This window comes from Lolium rigidum, chromosome 6 (genome assembly GCF_022539505.1).
Source record: "Lolium rigidum isolate FL_2022 chromosome 6, APGP_CSIRO_Lrig_0.1, whole genome shotgun sequence".
Lineage (NCBI taxonomy): Eukaryota > Viridiplantae > Streptophyta > Magnoliopsida > Poales > Poaceae > Lolium > Lolium rigidum.
The window spans coordinates 114,958,743-114,971,881 of record NC_061513.1 but is presented as its reverse complement, the minus strand read 5'-3'; positions in this window follow the sequence as shown (position 1 = coordinate 114,971,881).

Below are 13,139 nucleotides of genomic sequence, written 5' to 3'. Positions count from 1 at the left end.
AATAAAGACATGGATTATCTCCCAAGAAGTGCTTTCTTTATAGCCATTAAGATGGGCTCAGCAGATTTTGATGATGCACTCGCAAGAAATAAGAGTTAAAGCAAAAGAGAGCATCAAGAAGCAAATTCAAAACAAATTTAAGCCTAACCCACTTCCTATGAAAAGGAATCTTGTAAATAAACAAGTTATGTAGGCATAATGCAACAAGCATAGGAAAACTAGACAAGCGCAACTTCAAGATTTTCAGCATATAGAGAGGTGTTTTAGTAACATGAAAACTTCTACAACCATATTTTCCTCTCTCATAATGATTTTCAGTAGCATCATGAACAAACTCAACAATATAACTATCAAATGAAACATTCTTATCATGAGTCTCATGCATAAAATTATTACTCTCCACATAAGCATAATCAATTTTATTATTAATAGTGGGAGCAAATTCATCAAAGTAGCTATCATTATTATTCTCATCAAGTGTAGGAGGCATAGTATAATCATAATAAAATTTACTCTCCATAGTAGGTGGCACCAAAAGACCACTATCATTATAATCATCATAAATAGGAGGCAAAGTATCATCAAAGAAAATTTTCTCCTCAATGCTTGGGGGACTAAAAATATCATGCTCATGAAAACCAGCTTCCCCAAGCTTAGAACTTTCTATATCATTATCAACAATGGTGTTCAAAGCGTTCATACTAATATTACTACTAGCATGCAAATAAGATTTCATAGGTTTTTTAATTTTCGCATCAAACAATCCATGTCTTAACTCAGGAAATAGAACAAAAATCTCATTATTGTCCATTATGCCTAACTAGTGTAAACAAGAAACAAAAAGATGCAATTGCAGGATCTAAAGGAAATAGCTTCGAGCACTTACAACGGCGCCGGAAGATAGCTTAGTTACCGAGATCCGGAGTGTGAGTGCCTTTTACCTTTCCTCCCCGGCAACGGCGCCAGAAAAGTGCTTGATGTCTACGGGTGCTTCTATTCTTGTAGACAGTGTTGGGCCTCCAAGAGCAGAGGTTTGTAGAACAGCGAGCAAGTTTCCCTTAAGTGGATCACCCAAGGTTTATCGAACTCGGGGAGGAAGAGGTCAAAGATATCCCTCTCAAGCAACCCTGCAATCACGATACAAGAAGTCTCTTGTGTCCCCAACACACCTAATACACTTGTCAGATGTATAGGTGCACTAGTTCGGCGAAGAGATAGTGAAATACAAGTAATATGGATGTATATGAGTGGTAATAGCAATCTGAATAAAATATGGCAGCGAGTAAACATGCAACGAACGAGTAAATAAACGGAGTTTCGATGCTTAGAAGCAAGACCTAGGGATCATACTTTCACTAGTGGACACTCTCAACATTGATCACATAATAAAACCACTCTACACTCTCTTGTTGGATGATGAACACCACTAATTGTGTAGGGCTACAAGAGCACCTCAATGCCGAGTTAACAAGCTCCACAACATTCGATGTTCATATTTAAATAACCTTAGAGTGCATGATAGACCAACGCAATTACACCAAGTACTAACATAGCATGCACACTCGTCACCATCACACTATGAAGGAGGAATAGATCACATCAATACTATCATAGCAATAATTAACTTCATAATCTACAAGAGATTACAATCATAACCTACGCCAAGTACTACATGATGCACACACTATCACCATTACACCATGGAGGAGGAATAGAGTACTTTAATAACATCACTAGAGTAACACATAGATGAATAGTGATACAAAACTCATATGAATCTCAATCATGTAAGGCAGCTCATGAGATCATTGTATTGAAGTACATAGGAGAGAGATTAACCACATAGCTACCGGTACAGCCCTTAGCCTCGAGGGAGAACTACTCCCTCCTCATGGGATACAGCAGCGTTGATGGAGATGGCGGTGGTGTCGATGGAGATGCCTTCCGGGGGCACTTCCCCGTCTCGGCGGCGTGCCGGAACAGAGACTCCTGTCCCCCCAGATCTTGGCTTCGCGATGGCGGCGGCTCTGGAAGGTTTCTCGTACCATGGCTTTTCCGTCAATCGGTGTCGATGTTTTAGGTCAGGGAGGCTTAAATAGGCGAAGAGGCGGAGTCGGAGGGGCTGCGGGGCAGCCACACAGTAGGGGGGCGCGCCCCCCCCTTGGGCCGCGCCGCCCTGGCGTCTGGTGGCCCTGTGGCCCTCCTCTGGTGGCTCTCGGGTGTTCTGGAAGCTTCGTGGAATTCTAAGATGCTGGGCGTTGATTTCGTCCGATTCCGAGAATATTTCCTTACTAGGATTTCTGAAACCAAAAACAGCGAGAAAACAACAAGCGGCCCTTCGGCATCTCGTCAATAGGTTAGTTCCGGAAAACGCATATAAATGATGTAAAGTGTGTATAAAACATGTGAGTATCATCATAAAAGTAGCATGGAACATAAGAAATTATAGATACGTTTGAGACGTATCAGTGACAGCTCTTCGTCGGCACCTGATTGTACTTCGACCTCTCCAGTCGTGCCCCTTTCCGCGCATGAGATAGCGCAGCTTCGATGCCTGCTTGATGCTTGGGATTCTTCATCGACGGTTTCTGCTGGTTCTGCAACTGAGTTTTCTGGCATTGAGCGGCCACCTCCTCCTTCTCCAGGTACATCCCCATGGCTTCTTGATACTGGAGCTTCTTTTCATATGACTCCTGATTCTTCCTTGTTACATTCTGTTCGACCTGTCGACCCTCCTGTTCGTGTTCTTACTGCCGATGGTACCCCCACCCAGTCATTAGTCGAGGCATTCTTAGTACTCCCTCGTTTCATGTTCCTTCTGTTGCGCATGTTCCTCAACTTAACATGCAACTCTTTTCTGGTAGTCAGATCATCGACTCTCGTTGTAGCATCACTCTCGACTTTGATTCCTGTTCTGTTCAGGATCGCCGCACCGGCACTATGTTTGGTGCTGGCCCCCGCCGCCATGATGGCCTCTGGGAGCTTCACTGGCTTCGTCTTTCTTCTGACGCCATGATACGTCCAAAACGTATCCACTTTCCCGAACACTTTTGCTATTGTTTTGCCTCTAATTTGTGTATTTTGGATGCAACTAACACGGACTAACGCTGTTTTCAGCAGAACTGTTCAGGTGTCTCGTTTTTGTGCGAAATCCAACTTTCGGGAAAAACCTCGGGATTTTGACAGAAGGCCCTACTTTCCCGTAGAAAACTCACGGAGCCGGAAGGGCAAGTCGGTGGAGGCCCGAGGGCCCCACACCCTAGGGCGGCGCGGCCCGGGAGGGGCGCGCGGCCCTAGCGTGTGGCCCCTCGGCCGGCCTCCGACGCCCTCCTTCGGACTACTTATCGCCCTCGACCTAAAAACGCACGGAGAGAAGTCGAAGTCGCCAGAAACCCTCCGGAACGCCGCCACATCGCGAAACTCCGTCTCGGGAGCCGAAGTCTCCGTTCGGCACTCCGCCGGAACGGGAATTGGAGGAGATCATCGCCGCCATCACCACCGACGCCTCTTCATCAACCAGCCATGTTTCCCCCATCCATGTGTGAGTAATTCCCCCACTTGTAGGCTGAAGGGGATGGTAGGGATTGGATGAGATTGGTCATGTAATAGTGTAAGATTGTTAGGGCATAGTGCCTAGTGTCCGTAATTGGTACTTTGATGATATTGTTGCAACTTGTTATGCTTAATGCTTGTCACTAGGGCCCGAGTGCCATGATCTCAGATCTGAACATGTTATTATTTCATCACGATATTCATTGTTTATGGTCTTACCGCAAGTTGTATACACATGTCGTTGTCCGGAACCAATGGCCCCGAAGTGACGAAATCGGGACAACCGGAGGGGATGGTAGTGATGTGAGGATCACATGTGTTCACGGAGTGTTAATGCTTTGCTCCGGTACTCTATTAAAAGGAGTACCTTAATATCCGATGAGATTCCCTTGAGGCCCGGCTGCCACCGAGCTGGTAGGACAAAAGATGTTGTGCAAGTTTCTCATTGCGAGCACGTACGACTATAATTGGAACACATGCCTATTGATTGCTTTGTACTTAGACACCGTTTTATTATTATCCGCAAATGCCCCGCTTGATTGTTACATGAGTTTCTCTCATCCATGCAACGCCCGTTATCCGTCCCCGTGCCTACGATATTTTAATCCTGCTCGTTTACTATAATCACTACCGCTATCTCTCGTTACTCTGTCGCTCGTTATTTCACTATCGCTACTTGCTATAAAACTGTTACTATCGATAAACTCTTGCGAGCAAGTCTGTTTCCAGTGCAGCTGAATTGACAACTCCACTGTTAAGGCTTTCAAGTATTCTTTGTCTCCCCTTGTGTCGAATCAATAAATTGGGTTTTACTACCCGTGAAGACCGTTGCGATCCCCTATACTTGTGGGTCATCAAGACTGTTTTACGGCGCCGTTGCCGGGGAGCATAGCTTTATTTGGAAGTTCACTTGGATTGATATTGTTCGCTGCAAATTCTCCATCATGGGTAAATCTCGCGATCCTAAAGTCGCCATATTACCATCCACTACAAGAAAAGATACAACTCGAGTACCTCTGCTGCTCTTGATTCGCCATCTCGTGATTGATAAACTTGTTTCACCACCACATGCTTCACATGCTGGTACTTCTGCTGAATCTGAAAACTCTCATAATATTGATAATATTTCTACTGTGCTTGATGATAGTGGTTCATTGGGATCTTTTCTAGATGCTACAATTGCTAGGTCTAGACAAATTGAAAATGCTGAAACTCCTGATGCTACTACACTTGTTAGTTCAACTGAACTTGATTATTCTAGTTATGATCCTGATGAAGATTATGTGGAGCTTAATGATGATCTTATTAATAGATGCAATGCTACTGCTGATGCAAGTAAAATTAAAAAGTTTCTCTCACAATATACTGTTAGACATAAGTTATCTCCTGATCCTACATTTGCCACATCTCCTATATGCATTAAGGATAAAGATTATGATTTTTCTCTTGATCTATCTCATATAGCTATTGTAGAGAAAGCACCCTTTTGTGGTACTGAAAAAGAAAGTGCTGTAGAACACATGATTGAACTTTCTTCTATGAGTAGTTTGTTTTCTGATGATAACAAGATGCTTACTTACTTTGTCGCTAAAAATTTTCCTTTCTCATTAAAGGATGATGCTAAAACTTGGTATAATAATTTGCCTCCTGGTTCTATTAAAAATCCAACTGATTTGCGTGATGTTTTCTTTCGAAAATACTTTCCTGCTAGTGCTCAACATATTGCTTTACGGAGAATTTATAGATTTGACCGGGGAGATGAAGAGAAATTGCACGAGGCTTGGGCAAGATTTTGTTCTCTTATCGAGCTCGACTCTGGACATGATTTAGAAAAGAATGATCTACTTGATATATTTTATAGTGGACTAACCATTGAGTCTAGGGCATACCTGGATAGTTGTGTCTGGTTGTGTTTTCGGAAAAGAACTCCGGACGAAGCTGAAGAATTATTGGCTAAAATAGGTCGGAATCATGATGATTGGACTACACACGAACCAATTCCAACGCCAATATTGAAGAAGAGGGGTTTAATTAAATTGAATGATGAAGATATGAGGGAAGCCAAGAAGTCTCTCAAGGAGAAAGGTATTAAATCTGAAGATGTGAAGAATCTACCTCCCATAGAAGATATATGTGAGATAATCCCCCCTTCATCCATGATTGAGGTAAACTCCCTTCAACGCTTTACTAGGGAAGATATTCCGTATTCAAAACCTCCTGCGCAATGCTTAAATGAGTTTGATAATTATACTATTAAGCAAGAAAATTTTAATATGAGAGTAGAGAATCATCTAATGGAAAATTCTCAAGCTATTAGCAATTTGCATGATATTGTGGAGAGAACCTCCAATGATGTTAAGATGCTTGTTAAACATTTTCAAATGGTTCAAACTCAAATTGATCAACTCACTAAAGTGCAAAATGACTTATTACAAAATAATTCTAAAGAGAAACATGCTTATGAAGTAACAACTAGAGGTGGTGTCTCTACCCAGGACCCTCTATATCCTGAAGGGCATCCCAAAAGAATTGAACAAGATTCTCAACGCATTGAACCTAGAGCTCCTTCTAAGAAAAATAAGAAGAAACATAAAAATGTTGTAGAATCCTCTGAACCTGTTAATGATCCTAATAGTATTTCTATTTCCAATGCTGAAACTGAAAGTGGTAATGAACATGATAATAATAAAGATAATGATAAGAATGACGTTTCTGATAAAGAAGAAGTTGAAGATGAACCTGAAAAGCGAGATAAAAATAAAAAGTATACTAAAGAAGATTTTATTGCTAAGAAACATGGTAATGAAAGGGACCTTGGGTGCAAAAGCAAATGCCTTTTCCTGCTAAGAAACTAAAATCAAAGGAAGAAGAACACTATAATAAATTTTGTGATTGGATGAAACCTTTATTCTTGCAAATCCCTTTGACTCGATGCTATTAAATTGCCTCCTTATTCAAAGTATATGAAAGATATTGTTACTAACAAAAGGAAAATCCCCAATGAGGAAATTTCCACTATGCTTGCTAATTACTCTTTCAATGTCAAAGTTCCAAAGAAGTTGGGCGACCTAGGTATACCTACTATTCCTTGTTCTATTAAGAATAATTATGTTAAAACTGCTCTATGTGACTTGGGAGCCGGTGTTAGTGTTATGCCTTTTTCTCTTTATAAGAGACTTTACTTAGATAAGTTGATACCTACTGATATATCTTTGCAAATGGCTGATAAATCTACTGCTATTCCTGTTGGTATATGTGAGGATGTTCCTGTTCAAGTTACTAATAAGCTGCTTGATATTAACCGATTTTGTTGTGTTGGAAATGCCCGAAGATGATAATATGTCTATTATTCTTGGGAGACCTTTTCTTAACACCGCAGGGGCTGTTATTGATTGCAATAAAGGAAAGGTTACTTTCAATGTTGATGATAGGGAGCACACCGTCTATTTCCCCAAGAGAATTGAAAAAGCATGTGGAGTTAATACTATTTCTAATGTGAGAACTATCAAAGTCGGAACTATTGATTGTCCAATATATGAGCCTAAAGAAGAATATCAAACTCTTGTGATTGGATCCATATCAATACAATTCAAGGTAACATGATTGATTTGAGGTTTATTTCTTCTTATGCTATGTAAAATTTATTTGGTGGCAAGACTTGATCAACCTTGTTAACAAATACCTTTTATATGCATAGAGGAGGTAAACAACATCTCTTTCTTCCTCCACTTGCTCTATTTGCTGTAGCACTTTTATTTCGCAAAGTTCCTTAGTTAATTAGAGATTTCAAAAAATTTCCTGGCCAGTAATAATAAACTTAATACCCAGAAATGTGCATTTTTCAAAGTTTTCAAAAATTCGCAAAAATTATACCGTTGGTCCTATTTTTCGACGAGGCACTGGGAGCACACGGGGATGACCAGTGGGGCACCCCGGGGTGGCACCCACAGGCTGGCGCGGCCAGGCAAGGGGGGCGCGCCACCCTGGTGTGTGGCCCCCCTTTACCCCACTTTAGCATCTCTTCCTCCCACACTCTTCTCTCTCCCGAAAAAATCGACACCAGCTTCCTCTCACTCGTGTTTTTGCTCAAGAACTCCAGATTTCTCGATCTCTTTGCTCAGCCCAGATTTCTGTCTGAAATTTGGCATATTTGCTCTTCGGTATGTGACTCCTCCAATCATCCAAGTAGAATTTTGTTTGGTGGAATATATCTTGCATATTTTGCTGCTGTAGGTAACATGTTTAGTGAGCTTGCATGCTTGTTCTAAGTGGTAGAAACTATTTTTGATGCACTCTAGCAAGTTCCTATGGTAGTTTCCCTCGATTATATGTCACCAAATCAAGTTTTATATTGTTTGTTGAAAATTTCAGAAAATGGAAGGAAGTAGGCACCAACTTAACAAACAAGAATTGGAGGTGCAACAGGTCATGAGAGTTCACCGAGAAGAAGGAGTATACCCCACTTACTATCCGTGCGTGGATTTTATGAGAAGTGCAGGGATCTTGCAGGATGTTCAAAGTTTAATCTCTCGTGCAGGGTTGGATGATTTTGTTGATGGTGAACCATGCCAATATGCAAAACTGACTATGTCGGTAGTGCAGGATTTTAAATTCAATTGGTCACGATCTAACCCCATGGTCCAATACAAAATTTATAATAAAACTGTCAACTTGCCATTCAATGATTTTTGTGCAGCAATCAGAGTGCCGCAATGGGGGTCATGCGAGAAGATAAAGGGATCGCCGCAAGAGTTCTTGGACCTTTTCAAGATGATTTGTCATGGAAGAAGCTTCTCAGAGGATGGTGGTAAAATCAGTAGCATTCATTTCCCAGCTATTCGTTACTTTTCTTATTTCATTACCAAGTGCGTTCTAGCAAGAAAGAATGGAAGTAAAATATCTATCCAGGATCTAGCCTTTCTAGCTGCTGCATTACAAGGTAATAGGACTTATAACTTGGGTGCTTTGATAGCCAACAGACTTGCTACTAACCGTGAGAAGGGAGGAATTTGTGGAGGTCTCATCGCCTCTCGCTTATTCGCTATGCATAATGTAGAACCTCACCATCTTGATATTCAACTCCCCATAGAGAAACTTGACATAGTCTCCATGATTAAGCATGAATTTATTTCGATTCGTCTAATTTGAGCAACTTTGTCTTACGGAATAACATTTTACAAGAAATCTTGGATAATAACTAAGAAAACTGAAAAATTAGTAGGATTGCCTGCACCTGCTCTGTTTAACCTTGATTCCGGGGAGGATTGGTCAATCACCGAAGGTGAGCGAAGGCATACATAGAGAGAAATGGTCATCGTGCAAGAGACAACACGGATGAGGTCGAGGAACACCTCGACTCATCATCAAATGCAGCAAGCTCTTCGCATCAACAAGTTGGGCATGAGGAACCTCCACGTTTTTCTTCTGCATCGGTACCTTATTATGACTACTCCATGTACGATACACCGGCATGGAACCCAGACCCTCGTTGGGGTTGATCTCCACTTAGGCCAAAAGCCTAAGCTGGGGGGAGGTATACCGGCATCACTCATTCTTTGCATATTATGGTTGCTGGATACTTGTACATACTTTTTTAGTTTCTTTGAGTGGTTTTCTAATGAGAGGGGGATGATATTTGGGGAAGTGCTGCCTGAAAACAGATTCTGGACTGTTACTAGAAAAATTCGTGCGCACAGCCAGAACGTTATTTTGAGCTGCAAATTTTTGTGCATGTTCCCCAGGTTGTTATCTAACTTTCATTAGTTGAACACTTTTCGAGCTGAGCAGCTTAAGAATTTCTTTAAAATCGATTACTGTACTGCTGTCAAGTTTTGGCAGATTTCTGCCATCTTGCTTTTCTGTGTTTCTTTTAGTTTGCCATTTCTTGTTTTTGCTTTGTTTCTTTCCTAAAACACAAAAAGACCAAAAATATTTCTGTTGTTTCTCTTCACCATTTGTTTATTTTGGTTTCTTGCATTTGTTTCGCTTTATTTGCTATTGCTAGTCTGCTATAAGAAAACCCAAAAAGATTTTGCTTTGTTTGCTTGTTTCCTTTTATTCTTGTTCTCAAATTCGAAAACACCAAAAATATTTGCTGTTCTTCTTTGGTTTGTAAAGTTCATTATGAGTTCAATGGTCTTCGGTGGCTGGAGCGTGGTTTTCATTTCATATTATCCAAGCTACACAAGTGAAAAGGCAATAATGACGATATTCGACAATCTGATTGTGGTGAGAGGCTGGTATGAACTCTATTTGTTTTCATTTTTGTACATATACTCATCCGTGTGAGCATGCTTAGTTGGTTCATGTGAGGTATATGTCATTTAAGAAAGTCTAGTAGTTCATGATCTCTCATGTTTAGCTCCAATTTATTAATATGAGTAGCATGTCATGGATGTTTGCTTGCATTGTTTTATTCATAGATAGGTATGATATTGTGGTATCCTCCTCTGAATAATTCGTTTGAATTAACTTGGCACATGCTCACGCATGCATATGACTGTACAAGAGTCAATTAAGCCTCAATGATTTACATTGCTTCGAGTTCTTGTATCACTTTTATGCCTCGGTTAATTTATTTTGCCGCAAGCATGATTATGACGATTCTTGCTCTCTTGATTTGTCGCTCCCTAGTCTTTTGCTAGCCTTCACTTGTACTCGAGCGGGAACGCTGCTCGTGCTTCCAAACACATGAAAACCAAGTTATTCCGAGTGTCCACCATAAACACCTATGCATGGCATTTCAAACCATTCCAAGTAAATTCTCATGCGCTACCTTTAAAACCTTCAAAAATGCTTCTCAATTTGTGTTAATGTTTCATAGCTCATGAGGAAGTATGTGGTGTTTAACTTTCAATCTTGTCATTTACTCTTGACGGACTTTCATATGGACTAGTGGCACATCCGCTTATCCAATAATTTTGCAAAAAGAGCTGGCAATGGGGTTCCCGGCCCGATTAATCAACTTTCACTAATAATTCTCTTCACACGTTTTGCTCGATTCATCGGTAAGCAACTTAATTTTGCAAATAGACACTCCTCCATGGTATGTGATTGATGGAAGGCACCCGAGGATTCGGTTAGCCATGGCTTGTGTAAGCAAAGGTTGGGGGAGTGTCACCCATAATAAAACTAAAATACGTGTGTAAACAAAAGAGAAGAGGGATGATCTACCTTGCTGGTGGAGATAACGTCCTTCATGGGAGCCGCTCTTGGAAGTCCGGTTGGCGAGGTAGTTGGTGTACCCATTACCATTCGTTGACAACAACAAACACCTCTCAAAATAATTTTACTCCTGCTTTACAAATGAAAAGCTCTAGCGCATGTTAATCCCTCGCTTCCCTCTCGCGAAGGGTCAATCTTTTACTTTTATGTTGTGTCTCCATCCTTTCTTTGAGCACTTTCTTGAGAGCACTAACTTGTCATTCTTAGTGTAATATGCTTGTCTCAAAATATGATTGATTGTGGTATAACTTTGATGCTTTTATCTTTGACAATCACTATTTCTAGTCTTTCTATGAACTTCGGAGGTGCCCGAGCATTTATGTTTTGCTTGATCAAATATGGGCAAGCGAGATACCACTCTATCATACTCTTTTATGAACATTGCAATCATGCTTGTATACATGATTCATGATGCTTATTATTAATTGTTGGTACCTTTCCATGATTGACATAGCTATTGGATGATCTTATTTGCATGTATCTTATTATGAACTGCCTAAGTGTTAGCCATAGCATGAGAATATTTACATCATATGAACAAATGTGTTCGTGAAAGTTCTTTTATCGCTCAGTTGTTAACTGAATTGCTTGAGGACAAGCAATAAGCTAAGCTTGGGGGGAGTTGATACGTCCAAAATGTATCCACTTTCCCGAACACTTTTGCTATTGTTTTGCCTCTAATTTATGTATTTTGGATGCAACTAACACGGACTAACGCTGTTTTCGAGCAGAAGCGTTCGGTGTCTCGTTTTTGTGCGAAATCCAACTTTCGGGAAAAACCTCGGGATTTTGACGGAAGGCCCTATTTTCCCGGAAAACTCACGGAGCCGAAGGGCAAGTCGGGTGGAGGCCCGAGGGCCCCACACCCTAGGGCGGCGCGGCCCGGGAGGGCGCGCGGCCCTAGCGTGTGGCCCCTCGGCCGGCCTCCGACGCCCTCCTTTGGACTACTTATCGCCCTCGACCTAAAAACGCACGGAGAGAAGTCGAAGTCGCCGGAAACCCTCCGAACGCCGCCACATCGCGAAACTCCGTCTCGGGAGCCGAAGTCTCCGTCTGGCACTCCGCCGGGACGGGGAATTGGAGGAGATCATCGCCGCCATCACCACCGACGCCTCTTCATCAACCAGCCATGTTTCCCCCATCCATGTGTGAGTAATTCCCCCACTGTAGGCTGAAGGGGATGGTAGGGATTGGATGAGATTGGTCATGTAATAGTGTAAGATTGTTAGGGCATAGTGCCTAGTGTCCAGTAATTGGTACTTTGATGATATTGTTGCAACTTGTTATGCTTAATGCTTGTCACTAGGGCCCGAGTGCCATGATCTCAGATCTGAACATGTTATTATTTCATCACGATATTCATTGTTTATGGTCTTACCCGCAAGTTGTATACACATGTCGCTGTCCGGAACCAATGGCCCCGAAGTGACAAATCGAGGACAACCGGAGGGGATGGTAGTGATGTGAGGATCACATGTGTTCACGGAGTGTTAATGCTTTGCTCCGGTACTCTATTAAAAGGAGTACCTTAATATCCGATGAGATTCCCTTGAGGCCCGGCTGCCACCGACTGGTAGGACAAAAGATGTTGTGCAAGTTTCTCATTGCGAGCACGTACGACTATAATTGGAACACATGCCTATTGATTGCTTTGTACTTAGACACCGTTTTATTATTATCCGCAAATGCCCCGCTTGATTGTTACATGAGTTTCTCTCATCCATGCAATGCCCGTTATCCGTCCCCGTGCCTACGTATTTTAATCCTGCTGTTTACTATAATCACTACTGCTTGTCTCTGTTACTCTGCTGCTTGTTATTTCACTACTCGCTACTTCTATAAAACTATTACTATCGATAAACTCTTGCGAGCAAGTCCGTTTCCAGTGCCAGCTGAATTGACAACTCCGCTGTTAAGGCTTTCAAGTATTCTTTGTCTCCCCTTGTGTCGAATCAATAAATTGGGTTTTACTACCCGCGAAGACTGCTGCGATCCCCTATACTTGTGGGTCATCACGCCACCGTCGCCAGTTCGCCGACATATGTAGCCGTCGCTACTAGCTCTTTTCAGCAGTGGCATCATCGTCTTGGACATTTATGTGGTTCTCGACTCTCGTCTTTAGTTCATCGTGGTGTTCTGGGGTCTGTCTCCGGAAACGCTTCCTTGGAGTGTCAGGGCTGTCAGCTTGGTAAGCAGATTCAACTACAGTATCCTCACAGTGAGTCTGTGTCCGAGCGTTCCTTTTGATCTTGTTCACTCTGATGTTTGGGGACCAGCTCCCTTCCCGTCGAAAGGGGGTCATCGCTACTATGTTCTCTTTATAGATGATTTTTCTCCTCACACTTGGATATATTTTATGTCTT